Genomic DNA, 15249 nt, shown 5'->3' with positions numbered 1-15249 from the left:
TGGAGTAAATTTTCCACAAATGCGACCATCGTTGTTGATTCTTTTTCTGTTCCCTCCGGTACCCCATATATCCGTATGTTATCACGTCTGGAGCGACTTTCCAGATCCAGCAGCTTGTCATCCAGCTTGGTGTGTAGCTTTAGCATAGCAGTGATGACTTCCTCTGTGTTTTGGATCCTCTCCTCTGCTTTCTCAATTCGCCCTTCTGCCTCGTCCAGTCTGGTATTCACCTTCACAATTTCTTCTTTTATTTTCTCTAATTGATCTTTATTTTCCTGGCGAAAATCTTTTAGTTCTCGCAGAATCAGTTCCAAGTCGGCCCTTTCTCCACGTTGTTTGCTAGCTTAAACCTGTTACTGCTAACGTTAATGTTGCTGCGCCCCGTCTTTCTCACCTCTTGTCTTCGGACGATTTTTATTACTCTAAGTGGTGTTATGGTTCTTGTCCCCTTGTCTGTGTTTTTTTATGAAATTATTTATTTGTTTTGTATTGGGGAATTTATCTAATTGCACTGGCTCAACCGGGAGCTCTCTCTCTATGCGACCATCTTGGACGATGTTCCGACCGGAAGTCCTTAGAGCAAATTTAGAACATTTAGTTCCTCCACATAGAGGAATTACAATAAAACAGATTGTAAAACAAAACCTTTGAATCTCCTCTTCTTTGTTCAGGCACTTGATGGCCCATTAGCCACTGAAAGAGTCTATGTCACACCCCTGGTCTGAATCTCATTAATATTGATGGGCCTATACCCCTCCCATGCATAAACCTCTTCTGACAAAAAAATTGTTTTAGAAAGTTCAAATCAATGCACTGTTTTATGAGAACGATAAGGCAGGATGATTTTCACACCATTTTGAAGCCAGAACTCAAAGCTACACAATTCATTGGTCAAAAGTCTTAATTACACATATTTAGTATGTGTTTTGAGGTCTTATTTCTGCAACTTTCATTTTTATTTTTTCCAATAACCACGCATAAACATTATTCTCTTAAAAATTCAAACATATACATGCATGTTGATCAGATATTTTGGTAGCCCTGTTTGTGCTATATAGAGTGAATTTACACCTTTGAAATTAACATGTTTATAAATAACTGAAAAAAGCACAAATGTCAGAGCATGTCAGAACACCTCCAGGGCCCAGAAAACAGCTCAGACTCCAGAGGGTTAAAACACATGTCTACACAACGCTTGGAGTCTCTATTTTTAAAATATGTAAATTATATAAAAAACAAATATTCTCTGTTTAAGTAATCCGTAAGAAAGCAGCGACATGTACAGTTTCTCAAACACATCCTAATTAACTATAATGTGACCACACCCACGCGCGCACGAGCGATTGACATGCAAATGATCCACGCGGCAGAATGCAGACCTGTAAACGCCCTCATCACCTCAAAACAAAGAACCAGAGACTTCGGGAACTCACTCCTCTCTGCTTTTCATTGAGTTTGAAGACGTTTGTGCTGTGTTGTGCTGTTTACCTTGGATTTACCTCAGAAGAACGCGATTTGAAGATGAGAAGATTTTTAAGGTAAGACATGTTAAACTGGTGGTCGTGCCAGATTAAAATGTATGTTATGAAATGAGTTTGGAGTAAAAACATGAACTAAGCCTAATATCGTACATGTACCCAGATAGCACACGCACGTCGCGCAGACATCTGTGTGACGTCGTCGTTTTCATCTGGAAGACGTTTATATTAGGGCGTGTGCTCATATGCTTTACGTCGCCGAGACGTCCTTGCCAGCTGTTAGAACGACGTCTAGGCTATGTAAATAAGACGTAAATAATTTAGAACGTCGGCAATCCGCTCTTTTAAAGATGTTCATCAGATGTCCATACATCTCCAAGACATCTGATTTATGTAGCCCAGACATCGTTTAAAGATATAATTCCTTCCATTAACAAAATTAATTCCCATAAAACACAGCCACTACAAATTTTCACGCTGTACGAGAACAAACGCAACTTCAGAAGGCGTTTACCACGTTAAACGCTGCAAACAAAACAATGTTTCCTAGCAACGGCAATAAACAGCGCTAAAATCTAATGAGAAAACAAAACACTTACAATCTGCTGTCCTCTTCTGTTGCTCGACTGCTTCTTCTAAAAAATACTTGCAAACACGGTAAATATACAGCCTACTTTTACCTGTCTTTGGACATACTCTTCCTGCGTGAGTCTACATTAAACCACGTGCTGCTGATGCTGCGTGGAGAAGACGTGTTGACGAGTTGTGAGGAAACATGTGCTTGAGGTATGTATAAAACAAATATATTTTTAATACTAATTGTGTGACGTTTGTGATCGGTTATATCTTTAAAATTACGTTATGTTGATTGAGTTAGATATGATAATCACCTGTTAGTTATAGAAGTTGTTTTGAGCACGTGAAGTAACCACGCTTTCCTGAACCTAGAATAAAACACGCATTTGCTGTCGTTTTTAGAAATACATTTATAATAGGCAATATATTTATAATTAATCATTTATATTCATTTTTAATTAATTATAAAAGGCCACATTAACAGAACGCTATATTAACATAGGCTATTCAAATAACACACTCTATATTACTACAATACACAAATATTAATAACATAAATTACACCCTCCCTGGGGCCAAGCGTAGGAAATCTTTGATGTATTTCTCTGCCTCTGCTTCCGTCTATATGGGGAGGCTGCAGACTTGGAGCCGGTAGATCTACGCCCCACGGCAGTTTTACGCCCCTGCTGTTCCAGATGCGTCCAGTAGGGGGATATACTGCGAAATAACACCATTAAATCGACGCTCAAAACTTACACATTAATAACCGTCCCGTTCATAGACTTTGCCCAATTTTGTTTTTTGTTAATTTAAATATAAACGTTACAGTGTAGATTTGCACTATGGATTAAAATATCTGTAGATATTCAGTTGGCTTCACTCAGCCTACAGATGACTGTTTGTTTTATTCAGCCAACAGAAGACTATTTTTGTAAATTAAAAAATTAATAATGCACACAGGTGGATCAGATGACAAGTAATGATATATGACCTACTGTAGAATATTTATATATGACCTGCTGTAGAATAGTTCGTTGAAAATTGAATATAGAATATTCACTGTATGTTTTTATATACAAGAGACTGAGTGAAATATGTTGTTGTGAATTTATATAAAGTTACATTTAGATATTAACCATATTTAGCCCATTAGACATACAGCACCGTGTCATATGGATCCTCGATTAAATATCTGCTGTACTATTTACTATTGGTCATCATACAGCTACAAAACAGTGTCCTACATAGCATTTTATGAAGACAAACACAATTTAACCCTTTTCTAAAATTCCGAGGGCCATTTAGAAGAAAGAGACAATATTGTTGTTCACAAAAACATTCTTTATCAACACCATTTATGAATTATGATGACTCCTGTAGATGACTCTCCTATGGCTTGCCACTCTTCTTTAACTTTTTTTCTATCCTCCTGTCAAAGTGCTTCTGCTCACTGATAAAAAACATTTAAATATTGAAAAAAATGTTAAAAGGACATTCATGGTGATTTGGTCTTTTCAAATTCACACGCAGCAGGACTCACTGTTAAATTTTGAATGAAATTCCTGAATCCTTAATTTTTTGGGACATTTCTCAGATCACTACTGAAATTCTCATAACTACTTTTGAACAAATTGCCAATGCTTTGGTAAATTCATGCAATTGATTATGAATTGCCTTGCTGCTTCCTAAGTTATCAATTCATTATTTCCTTCATTAGTGAAATTCTAAATACACCTCCGCAATTCATCAATTCAGGACACATTTACAAAATAAAGTCTAATAGAAATGTATTGAAACCATGCTTAACAGTTTATGACAACTCAACCATTTTGCATTTAATGACTTATGCAAGGAACTAATGCCTATGTTTTGAGGACTATGACAATTCAACAGAGAAATAGTATAATAGGCCTATATTTTGATCAACATGACATAAAGAGTTGATAATGTAGGAAACAGCAGACAGTTGTACATTATCAGTTCTTGCATGAATGTACCGAAGCATTTGCAATTTGTATAAAGTATAAAATAATGAGAAATTGCTTTTATGTGCACCAGTGACAACTTAAGATGATGTGATTTCAGTTGTGATCTGAGAAATGCACCAAAGCAACTGAGATAAACTAGAAGACTTATTGGAGACCCTGCAGAATCACTGTAGACCCCCTATAAGAGTCACAGACCACATGAAAGAAAGTGTTACGAGAACACAAACTGCCTTTTTAATTTGAGTTTCATATCTGTGTTTTTCATAATAAGAAAAATAAACATTAAGAGAATGTAAAAAGGACATCCATGGTGAATTTGATCTTGTCACAGTGTGTGTGTGTGTGTGTGCTGCCCAGAATTTATGTCAGGTCAGTGTGGATTGCATCAATTTGCTCCTGATCTTCAAAGTACAACGGCACAGGCACTTGTTGGTGGAACACTTTTGGAAAAAGTGTCAAGACGCTTTTCTTTTGGCCACTGATGATGGACTGTGCAGAGAAAATTGAAAATGACATTAAAAACATGTCCATGTATGTCTCTGTAAGTTATTTAATTACTAGATAAGCTATTGGTTTGGAATGCAGTTAAAAAAAGAGATGGGTGTTTACAGTTTATACAAGTTTACAGAGAAAGAGGGAGATTTTCATTTCCTTAAGTAGCTAAAGCAAACACACACGCAAGTTAAAGAGAACTTGGTAAAGACAGAGTATGATATATCCTGCATTAAGTGCACACAGCCTACATTTTAGTCCAGATCAGTAAGCTATTTTAAGAAAAATTTATATTTAGACATAAATTAGATAGTTAGATCATCTAATTTTCAATAAGAAACTCAAACCAGAAAGGAGTAAACAGAGTCTTACCAGAAGAGGCCATCTCACGCAAGATAAAGACAGGCAACAAAAGAAAATTCAAAAGAAAGTTAATTTTGAAAGTGAGTAGAGAAGACTAGGGGCAGCTAAACTTACACGTGGTTACTTAGCTAAGTTTAAGCCATACAGAACATCATACTGACTGTCCAGAACTTTTTGTCTCGAGAAATAAATTATAGGCCATCCATTGATATATAGAAATGAATTGATATTGTCGTGGCCAAATCACGATCTTTGATTCAGGTCAATGATGTCTGGTCCAGAACTCAGAAGAAATCTCTCAAAGTCAAGGCTTCGGGTCTCAAAAGAATCAACTTTATTGAACAATTCAACAAAGTGAGATGTCAGCTGGTCATCTGATCTTTCAGTGGTCTTGCACTCAGTTTTATGTGGTTTTCTTATCAGTTAGTGTCCAATTGGTTTCTGTTTAGTTATCTTTTTCTTTTTGCTCCTCCTTCCCTTTTCGCCACTATTAATAATTCTTATATCAGTGTTTTATCTTTACTGGTGGCGAAATGCTTCGTATGTTCTTTTTTAAAAAACACTTTATATAACAGTTTTCCATAGTACCACTTGTGACCTAGTTTACATTTCACATATCATTTTGCTGAGCTTACATATATTTTCCATAGGGCACCTGTTCATCTTCCCAGGCCTGTTTACCTCATGCAGTTGGCCCATGTGTGAGACAGATGAAATTCTCCAATAATATCTACATAGCTCTATCAAGCTAATCGTTTATAAATAATAAATGTTGCATTGCATTTTTTTTTTTTTTACATTTTTTTGCTAAACAACAATAACTTTAGCAGATTATTTAATATACCTCAATTCGTGTCGCTGTACAGGTTCCCCCCACTGGACGCAACTGGAACAGCAGGGGCGTAAAACTGCTGGGGCGTAGAACTGCTGGGGCGTAGATCTACCGGCTCCAGGTCTGCAGCCTCCCCCTACTCGCTTCCGTTGGCGACAGCAGGACGGGATTCCTCATGGCTGAAGCTGCATAAAAAAAAAGACACTTTAATTTTTTTTTTATCCGAATATATAAAGTCAAAGATATCAAACGTGCAGAGAGTTCATGCGTCAAGCTCTTCCTGAGTGAGTTTACGTAAAACTACTGCTGCGTGGAGAATGTGTCCCGAGTTGTGAGGAAAGATTGGCTTATAAATCTAATATTTTTTATACTAATTGCGTTTGTGATCGGTTATGTAATAACTTTGAAATTACGTAATGTTAACTGAAATCACCTGTTAGGTAGCACGTTGTTTCGTGCACGTTTCTGTGGTTGGTCAATACTTATTTAACTGAACGTTTAAACCTCAACTATTTTTGAAAACGGCACGTTGCTGTTGGTATTACCACATGTTTGATTACCTCATATGAACATGTTAGCAAGTACTTAACGTACCTGACTGGCTAACTTCCCGCCATCAAATCTAATCTGCATATCTGTACAACATTTGAACTTGCCTATTAAGAGTGAGCCGACGTTCGATGACTTTATTCCCCTCTTGTCTCCTCTCCCGCACCAGGGGTGCGTTTCCCGAAAGCATCGTTGGCCAACTATGGTCGCAAGTTCATCGCAATGTCCATTGAACTCTATTGGTAACGACGGAACTTGCGACCATAGTTAGCCAACGATGCTTTCGGGAAACGCACCCCAGTTCAGTTCCCTGGCAAAGTTCGTGGTGAAGACCTTGAAGCAGATTCTCCACACGGTCTTCTTCATTGTTGGACCGCCACTGATGGATAATCTCCTCACCTTCAACAGGTAAATTTTAAGTAATATTTGAGCATATTGATGTACGTCTTCTGTACTTTTCTTAGTATCCGTCAAAAGTTTGGAATAATTCTTATTTTGTAATGTTTTTGAAAGTCTGTTCATTGACTATAAGAACTGTTTTCTATTTTGAAGTTTCTGCTTTGCAAAGCTGAATTTTCAGCAGCACTTGATCCTTCAGAAATCATTATGCTGATTTGCTGCTCAATAAACCTTTCTGATTATTATCAATATTGGAAACAGTTGTGCTGCTTCATAGTTTTGTGGAAACTGTGATGAACTACCATTCAAAAGTTTAGGTAAGTAACCATCTTAATCAGCAATGTTAAAAAATGACAAACACATTTATTACATTTCAGAAGACTCACATTTCAAATAAATTATGTTCATTTTAACTTACTGTTCATTAAATAATGAACTGTTCATCAAATAATCCTAAAAACAGGATAACCGTTTCTTAGAAAATATGAAGCAGCAAAAACTATTTGAGCATTGATAATAACCATTATCAATAATTGAGCACCAATAATAATTGCTATTAACCAATCAGAAAAACAGAATATTAGAATATAATATAACACTGAAGACTGGAGTAATGATGCTGAAAATTTAGTTTTGATCAGAAAAAATACATTTGACAATATATTAAAATGGAAAGGTTTAATCATATTTAACTGTTGCTGTTTTCACTGCATTTATGATCAAATAAATTGCAGCCTTGCTGAGCAGAAGAAACTTTTTTTTTTTTTTTTTTACAATCTTGATAATCTCAGACTTTTGACAAGCGTGTAAACATGCACAGTACATTTCATTATTAGTTGTAGGTTGAAAATTCAGTTGATTCTTACCATTCTCTGCATAAACCCTCTGTCAACTAAACTTTGTTCCAGCCGGTCTAGCTCTTCAATAGATGCGAGTGGAAAGACGTCATCCTCTTCGTCATTCTGCATCTGCGGTAGAATGCGTCTGTTTCCCACTAGAGACTGGACAAGTGAAGTCAGGTGGTTGATCTTCATGTCCATTTTTTCTAGTGTTTCCAGAATTGCCCTTGCTGCAATACAGAAGATCATTTAAATCGATAAATGACTTACATGGTACAATACTCAAGACTGGATTTTGGTAAGTAAAAACTTAAATGCTGATGATGATTTTCATAACAGCATAACACAATATATGTAAAAATATAATTTGTAGGAAACATACTCTCCTCTCTTCCTTGGTGGTTCCCTGAAGGTCTCAGGACAGAAAAGGTTTGCACTATTGATTGAACACATAATGTAATTATATGTGTGTATATATATATATATATATATATATATATATATATATATATATATTGTTTTTAAATGTTGTTTAAATGCCTAATGAATGCTCTTTTACCTTGTGTGTTCGGTGGATCAACACCCCAGCCGGCTCCATGATGCTCTGCCTGAGAGACGCCCACTGAAGCTGAGGAAGGTGGAGTAGGTAAGATTCACTTGTTACCAACACAAGTTAACACACACTAAAATATTAAACCGAAAAGCATAAAACAGATTTTTGTTCACTTCTTATAAGAACAGTATGGTTAATTTATTAATTATTACACTGGCATTACCAACAATCACCAGTCAGTACATCAGTGCTCTTTTGAGTACAGTTAGGACTCTAATATTTCCAAATTTGAGTGTGACTATTCCTGGCACCCCCTGCAGCATTGGTCTCGTCACTTGATTCTGTCAAATCCGTTTGAAACAAGTATAATGTTTATACTTTTGCCTGGCTCCTCACTACTGACTGCGCACGCACCTCCCAAAATGGGTGCAAAATCACAAAATGGATGAGGCGTTTCTACTTGACATGCTCTCTATTGTACAAATCTTTGAAATGACAGGGGGTGACTAGGAGTAGTTGCTCTCCAAAATAGGGATACATTGATATGAAAATTTTGTCCGAAACCGATAACCATTAATTCTTTATATCTGAAAGCCGATAACGATATATTGGACGATAAATCTAAATCCAAAATTTGATATACTTAGAGAGCCTAATTACATAAACACAATGCTCTTCATTAAAAGTTTTGTCCTAAACACAACATAAATCAAACATATACAGTACAGAAGCTTAGTTTGAACCAGTCTAATATTCCTTCAAATTAATTTTACACTCATATGGCCAACAAAAAAATTGACAACACTTTAGAAATCCAATCAGTTATTCAGATACAGTGGCCACTTAAAGGGGTGGTTCTGGATTTTTGACATCGGACCTCATTTTTAAGTCAGCTTGGTTGTTATTCATCAGTGGAGACATTTTTTTTTTTTAATTATCCAGTCCTTATATTTGGATAGTAAGCCGATGCTAGGCTAGCGCGAGTCAATGGTATATGTTAGCCAGTCATTAAAAGCCGTTTTACCCACTCCACAGTGCACCAAACGCAAATCAATTATAACACTAGACTATCGATGCAAATGTCCGTTGAGAGAATAATGTTAGAAATCAAACTTACCTTTCATCTCAATGATCCCAAAGGAACTAGTTTCTCAGCAGCTGCGGAATTTTACTTTGCTCCGGTTGGTAATGCGGCAAAAAGTAAACACAGTAATCACTGTACCAGCGGCAGGTAAATACACTTGCGTCTGTTTTTTTCTCTCCCTTTTCTATTGTAAGTAATGCTCTTTTACCTTGTGTGTTCGGTGGATCAACACCCCAGCCGGCTCCATGATGCTCAGCCTGAGAGATGCCCACTGGAGCTGAGGAAGGTGGAGTAGGTAAGATTAGCTTGTTTCCAACACAAGTTAACACACACTAAAATGTGTAAATGTGTAGTTAATTGAAATATCAGAAAATAATAAAACACTGGAGTTGGACAAAGATGGAGAGATTCAAAAAGAAGTGACAACATGTAGAGCAAAAGGACTTTTCTGAATGGTCAGTTGATGAATTTATGTTGCTGATGTGGAGTTAACTAATTAGCATATTCTGTCATGATAATCTATAAATCGGTTGTGTGGGAACTGTTTTAAGATGCCTGCAGAGTGACTTGCTATTGCATTTGTGTTAGTACTGTATTGCATGTGAAAAGACGGATCCGACAGCTTGAGCAGACTCACAAATGTGCTCTACTACAACAACTCTTCCTATTCTCAACATGGACTGCGTTCCCGGGGGCGTGGTTTATGTAATTTTTAGGGTTAGTGATGTCACTAACCCAGGAGGAAGCTTGTGTAGTCCCTACCAGATTTTTACAAACCTGTCTTGTTTCCTCCTACTTTATTGTAAGTAATGCTCTTTTACCTTGTGTGTTCGGTGGATCAACACCCCAGCCGGCTCCATGATGCTCAGCCTGAGAGACGCCCACTGGAGCTGAGGAAGGTGGAGTAGGTAAGATTTGCTTGTTAAATTTGCAAATTAACACACTAAGGCCTGCTTCACACTCAGCGGGACACATTCATTTCAGAATCTATCTTAACAAGGGTGGATCATTTTGAGTCATCCCAGTGCCTTGAGTCTGGCTACATTTGTCCAAAAATCATTTTGCAGTTATTTTACTGTAAAGTTCATTTCAATTGCAATTTAAACTGTGATCTGTTAACTGACTCTATTTGGGTGAGGGATGTCAAATTGTAAAATTTACTTAAGTGAATTTATGTGCAGTAATCTTACTCCGTGTTCTTCCTTGGTTGTCCCCTGATGTTCTCAGGACAGAGAATGTGTGCTCTATGGATTGAACACAAATATGATGTTATTCAGTTTTATATTGCATTTAAATTCTGTGAATGTGTTTCTGATTTACTCATCCCTGATTATGCTATTGTACCTTGTGTGTTAGGTGGATCAACACTCCAGCCATCTCCGTAATGGTCTGCCTCAGACACACGCACTGGAGCTGCAAAAGGTGGAGTGGGTAGGTTGCACTTGTAATATGTGTAATTGTGACAGGGCATTACCCCATAACTTACAAACTTCAAAAAAGCATTTTCATTTTAGCATACCCAACAGCCAGATACAACTATAATTTACCTTGAAAGCTGGGGAGACTCTCACACCAGGTCTGCTGTTGCTCTTCCGTTTCCCTTTGTTGCTGATTGACAAAGACTGTTGACAGTTGGGGGGTCATTAGCAATGTTCATTTTGATAGCTATATTTGTTCAGCTGCATGTTTCAACAATTACATAGTTCAGCGGTTCTTAATCCTGTCCCTGAACAGGAAATCTGTTGAAGTTTACTTCACTTAAGCCCCTTTCACACAGCGCACTGAACCCGGGAAATTGCCGGCAAATTGCCGGAACGCCTTCTGTGTGAACGCAAACATGACCCGGGATTGATGCCGGCATCGATGCCGGGTTGGGGACCTAGTAACATTGCCGTGTTCAGTCCCGGAACGCGCGCTGTGTGAACAAAAGCCGTAATAATGCCGTGTCGTAGTAATGATGCTGAAGCGCGGGATCGTTCGCCAGCTGTGAAGCGGTACGTAATGCGCAAGTTTATGATCGAATCAGATAAATAAATGCACAAGCGTGGTTTCTCGAGAGAGAAATCGCAGCTCATAAGCAAAGTGAAGACGCTGCTGAGACATTACAAGTCACATCGATGTCACGTGTCTTTCCGGGACATACACGGGTTGTGTGTGAACGCGCTCTCTGATTCCGGAAAATCACTGGCAGTGTGAATGAACCAAAATCAAACGAACCCGGGTCAAATCCCAGGTCACTTTATCCGTGTATTTTCCGGAATCTCTGTGTGAAAGGGGCTTTAGGAAAATGTATTAACAGATTTTCACAACGCCTCTGCAGGGTCTTCACACACACACAAAACTTATTAGAGAAGTGAGATGTAATATACCTCTATAAATAACTACAATTTAAGCGCATGTGTTGTGCACTTTTATGCCCTTTGAATGTAAAATATATGCTCCCTTCGAACTGGAATCCTGTGAAGTCCACAGTTGAATAGTCTGAAGTGATAAGAGATGCAAACAAAATGTGCAGAGTGGAGGGTTCCAAGGAACAGGATTAAGAACCGCTGACATAGTTGTAGCTTTGAGTAATCATTGTAGATTTGGATAAAAAATTTAAAAAGATTAAAAAAATAAATAAAAGAAAAACTTACAGTTGCTTAAAGGGTTTACAGCTTTGCTCTGGAAAACCTGAGTTTGCACTACAGGACCTAATAATAAGGAAATTTTGTTTATTGTAATCTGGGTGTTATGCACTTTTAATCTGACTTATTTCATCAATCATCAAATCAACCAAATTTCAGAAAATAAAAAATTTTATAATATTGAATGTCATGGATGAATTTTTTTTGGACCTGTCATCATTGACACATGCAGCAAAAGATTGCTCAAAGATTGCTCAAAAGTCAATAGATTTTACTAATAGACTACCAATCTCTCTGTAAAAATAAAATAACGATGCTGCTATCTTTCTAAACCCCCTGTGTTTTGGCTCAAAATCTCTGGTCAAAATCGTAATTTTAAGCCCACCCCACACACCCTCTGCAGAATCATAGATATATATATTTTTTTCGACCTTTGGTTGAGTCGACATGGAAAATGTATTGTTATTCATAGCATTCATTTCATTAAGATTTATTATTATTCCATTATCCGTTATTTTCCATTACCTTTTTTTTTTGGTGTGTTTTGGAAGTGCTGGAGGTTTGGGTGCTGGAGGAACACTCTCTTTGTCTGCGGTTTTTCTTTTTTTAAGGGGTGGTGGTTCTGGTGCCTCATCATCTGATGAGATGTTATCAGAGTATGTTTTCTTTCTAGGAAAACAAAGAAAAAGTACAATTGGATGCTCTTCACTGTTTAAAGTCAAAGCTACGTAAATATGCTGAATGGTCAGAAAGCTCAGAGATTTCCTCAAAAATATCTTAATTATTGGATTTTCATGTGTTAAACCATTTATTTTGTCTTTTGTTACTTACTTGGGAATCCTTTTTCTGGCAATTTCAGGTTCTGAATTTATGTCAGATGTGTAGCTGGCCTCCTTCCAATTTTTGGCCACATTTTGAAAAGATGCTGACAAATGAAATACAGTTTTGGAGCTTTTACATGTTGTTTATTAGAGCTATGTGAGATCACATTTTACAGTGTAGAAAAAAAAAGAAGATTCTGAAGAATGAAATACAGGTATGCTGGGCAAGATCATGTTTAATTTACAGTATAATTTACTCTTACCTGACTCATGCAGGATTCTGGTTCTGTGACGGGTCCACCCTTTCTCTGGCTGTGGTTCCTCCATGGTTCTGACACTCTTCAACACCCTGTCAAGGTCTTTATATGGAGGCCACCAGGAGTAGCCGTCTGCATACCATGACTTGGCAATTGGTCCAGTTGTACCTTCTCCCTCAAACTCCACTATTAGGTACATTTTTTTTTTCTTTTTTCTTTTTTTCAAGCCTGAAACCCATATTATTTAATTACTCCAATAAAACTACGTATGTAATTCAAATGCATAAACGATGTTACAAAAAGCACTGATAAAGAATTAATTTGTATGTAAAAGAGGAATTGCAATGAAATTATGTTGATATGGGACAATTTTGTTCTCTATTTCCTCAAACTTGCAGAACTCAACAGTTGTTGAGAGGTCGCCAACTAAATGGATGCCGAGTGTAGAGGATAGTCAAAGAAAGATTCCTGGTTGTTGAAGGTACTGTAGGCAACATAAACTTCATCCTTGAATGAAATAATGTTCTGGAGCTTAGAAGCTTTGCCGCCGATGTAGACGTGACTGTTTGCCTGGTCTAATTTAAGAGTGTAAGGGCTTGTCCTCAACTCTTTATATTGTGTCGCCTCATGAAAGGATGCAGGGAGAGGACCATTCTCATGCTGTTTTTTGAGCAGATGTGGCCTGGTTCTCTGAGGTGTTTTGCAGCTTCTTTGCATCTCTGAGAATCTTTTTATTATTTGACTCAGAGGGCGTGTTGGTTTCCTCAGAAGTCTTTTGAGTTTGTTTAGGTGATTCTCATACTTGAAAGCACTGAAGTTGTCAAGAATGCCATGCTTTTTTGCATCATCTGCAAGATGTACGAGGGAGTATGCATTATACGACAAGAACTGTGGACCGTACAGTTGCTCAAAGTGAGTGACAAAAAGAGCTAGTATTTCATTTGCGTAATCACAGTAATCATCAATGAAACTGTTGTTGCACAGGATGAAGATTCCCACAAAAAGCAGCATGAAGTTTTTGTACACCTCTGTGCTGAGGAGATCCTTCATCATGACCGGTCCGGTATACAGTAAAAACTGCCTGAACTCTGTTGCCTTCCACCTATCAATTTCCCTCAGTGCCCTTGGTTTCCGTGCAAACTCCATGGGCACATCTTCGCGCATTCACCAACCTTTCTGATAATGTGTTTATTTGAAAACCCGACATCCTACAAGTGAGAGGACCCATCTTCAGCCACAAGTGGAGAAGCCGTCTCATGACTCCGAGGCACACGAGGTGCATGTAGTCGAGGGGGAAGCCAGAGACCATATCCAGGGATGTTTCTTCAAGGGGTGAGAGACCATGGTGATGAACAGAAGCGGTTTTGTTTCTGAAGCTCTCATTTGTTCTTCTAGGCAAGTCACTTCTTGGAAATGCCATCCTGTTTTCCAGGTACACAATTCAATTCAATTCAATTCAATCAACTTTATTGATCCCACAAGGGGCAATTGATTAAGAGCAGCATGTAAATAACAATAAATAATACAAATCACACACATTGTTCACACAAGTAACAAAGTCAATCAGTCCATCACACACACACACACACACACATAACGTACAGCAGTACACAGTATTCATCAACATGTGCAATTTTCCCTTCTCCAGGAGCTCTATGCGGAATTTAAAAGTTTAATCGCATAAGGAATGAAAGATTTAGAATGGCGATTCGTCTTACATACCGGGAGCCCGTAACGACGCCCAGAAGGCAGCAGAGAGAATTCACCTGCCAAAGCATGACCTGGAGCAGCCACGATGCTCTTTGCCTTCCGCAGTATTTGCTGGTTACAAAAGACATTTAAGTCTCTCTGTTTTACGCCGATAATTTTAGAGCAAATCTTTACAATGTTATTCAGGCTATTCCTGTCTTTGATGCTCAAATTATGAAACCAGCAGATAAAAGAAAAATTTAAAAGACTCTCAATAAAAGACTGATAAAATCTGCACAGAATGACCGGCGAGACGGAGAAAGTATTTAGTTTGCGAAGAAGGTGAATTCTCTGTTGCCCTTTCTTTGCAATGGTAGCGCTGTTAAGATCAAATCTGTTTTTTTTTTTTTTTTTTTTTTTTTTTTTTTTTTATAGACAGACATACAGACCAAAAATAGTGCAGTAACGAACAATATAGTAATTCCTGAATTCCCGAATTGAAATAAAAGTGTTTAAATGTATAGGTGTGTGGGTGTGGGTGTATGTGTGTGTGTGAGTGTGTGTATATGCATAAGCAAAGTAACCATTTATTATTTATTACCATCTTCATTACCATCACTCCTCACTACTATCATACTGCCAACATTGTATTAGTCAATTTTAGTTTTTTATTTCTATATTTTCTCCTATATAACAATTACC

The 15249-nt window shown here is 37.6% G+C and overlaps 3 long non-coding RNA genes across 5 annotated transcripts; 1 reads left to right on the top strand and 2 right to left on the bottom strand.

Annotated features, from left to right (window-relative positions):
• Positions 1–7755: 7755 nt before the first annotated feature.
• LOC307170406 lies at positions 7756–13309 on the top strand. Of its 3 annotated transcripts, XR_013823372.1 has the most exons (7): positions 7756–7814; positions 7890–7945; positions 8105–8162; positions 10004–10061; positions 10510–10584; positions 12878–13051; positions 13257–13309. It is a non-coding gene; the product is annotated as an uncharacterized lncRNA (long non-coding RNA). The 3 variants fall into 3 exon arrangements; XR_013823373.1 differs by lacking the exons at positions 7756–7814; positions 7890–7945; positions 8105–8162 and adding an exon at positions 9373–9448; XR_013823374.1 differs by lacking the exons at positions 7756–7814; positions 7890–7945; positions 8105–8162 and having other exon boundaries at positions 9981–10061.
• On the bottom strand, positions 10345–10754 carry LOC307170408. Its single transcript, XR_013823376.1, has 3 exons — positions 10701–10754; positions 10498–10566; positions 10345–10397 (listed from the first exon to the last, which is right to left on the bottom strand). It is a non-coding gene; the product is annotated as an uncharacterized lncRNA (long non-coding RNA).
• LOC307170407 lies at positions 12353–12937 on the bottom strand. The gene is made up of 3 exons (XR_013823375.1): positions 12865–12937; positions 12612–12705; positions 12353–12449 (listed from the first exon to the last, which is right to left on the bottom strand). It is a non-coding gene; the product is annotated as an uncharacterized lncRNA (long non-coding RNA).
• Positions 13310–15249: the final 1940 nt, after the last annotated feature.

Source organism: Squalius cephalus, assembly GCF_949319135.1.
Source record: "Squalius cephalus genome assembly, chromosome: 13".
Lineage (NCBI taxonomy): Eukaryota > Metazoa > Chordata > Actinopteri > Cypriniformes > Leuciscidae > Squalius > Squalius cephalus.
This window is presented reverse-complemented; position numbering and strand designations above follow the sequence as displayed.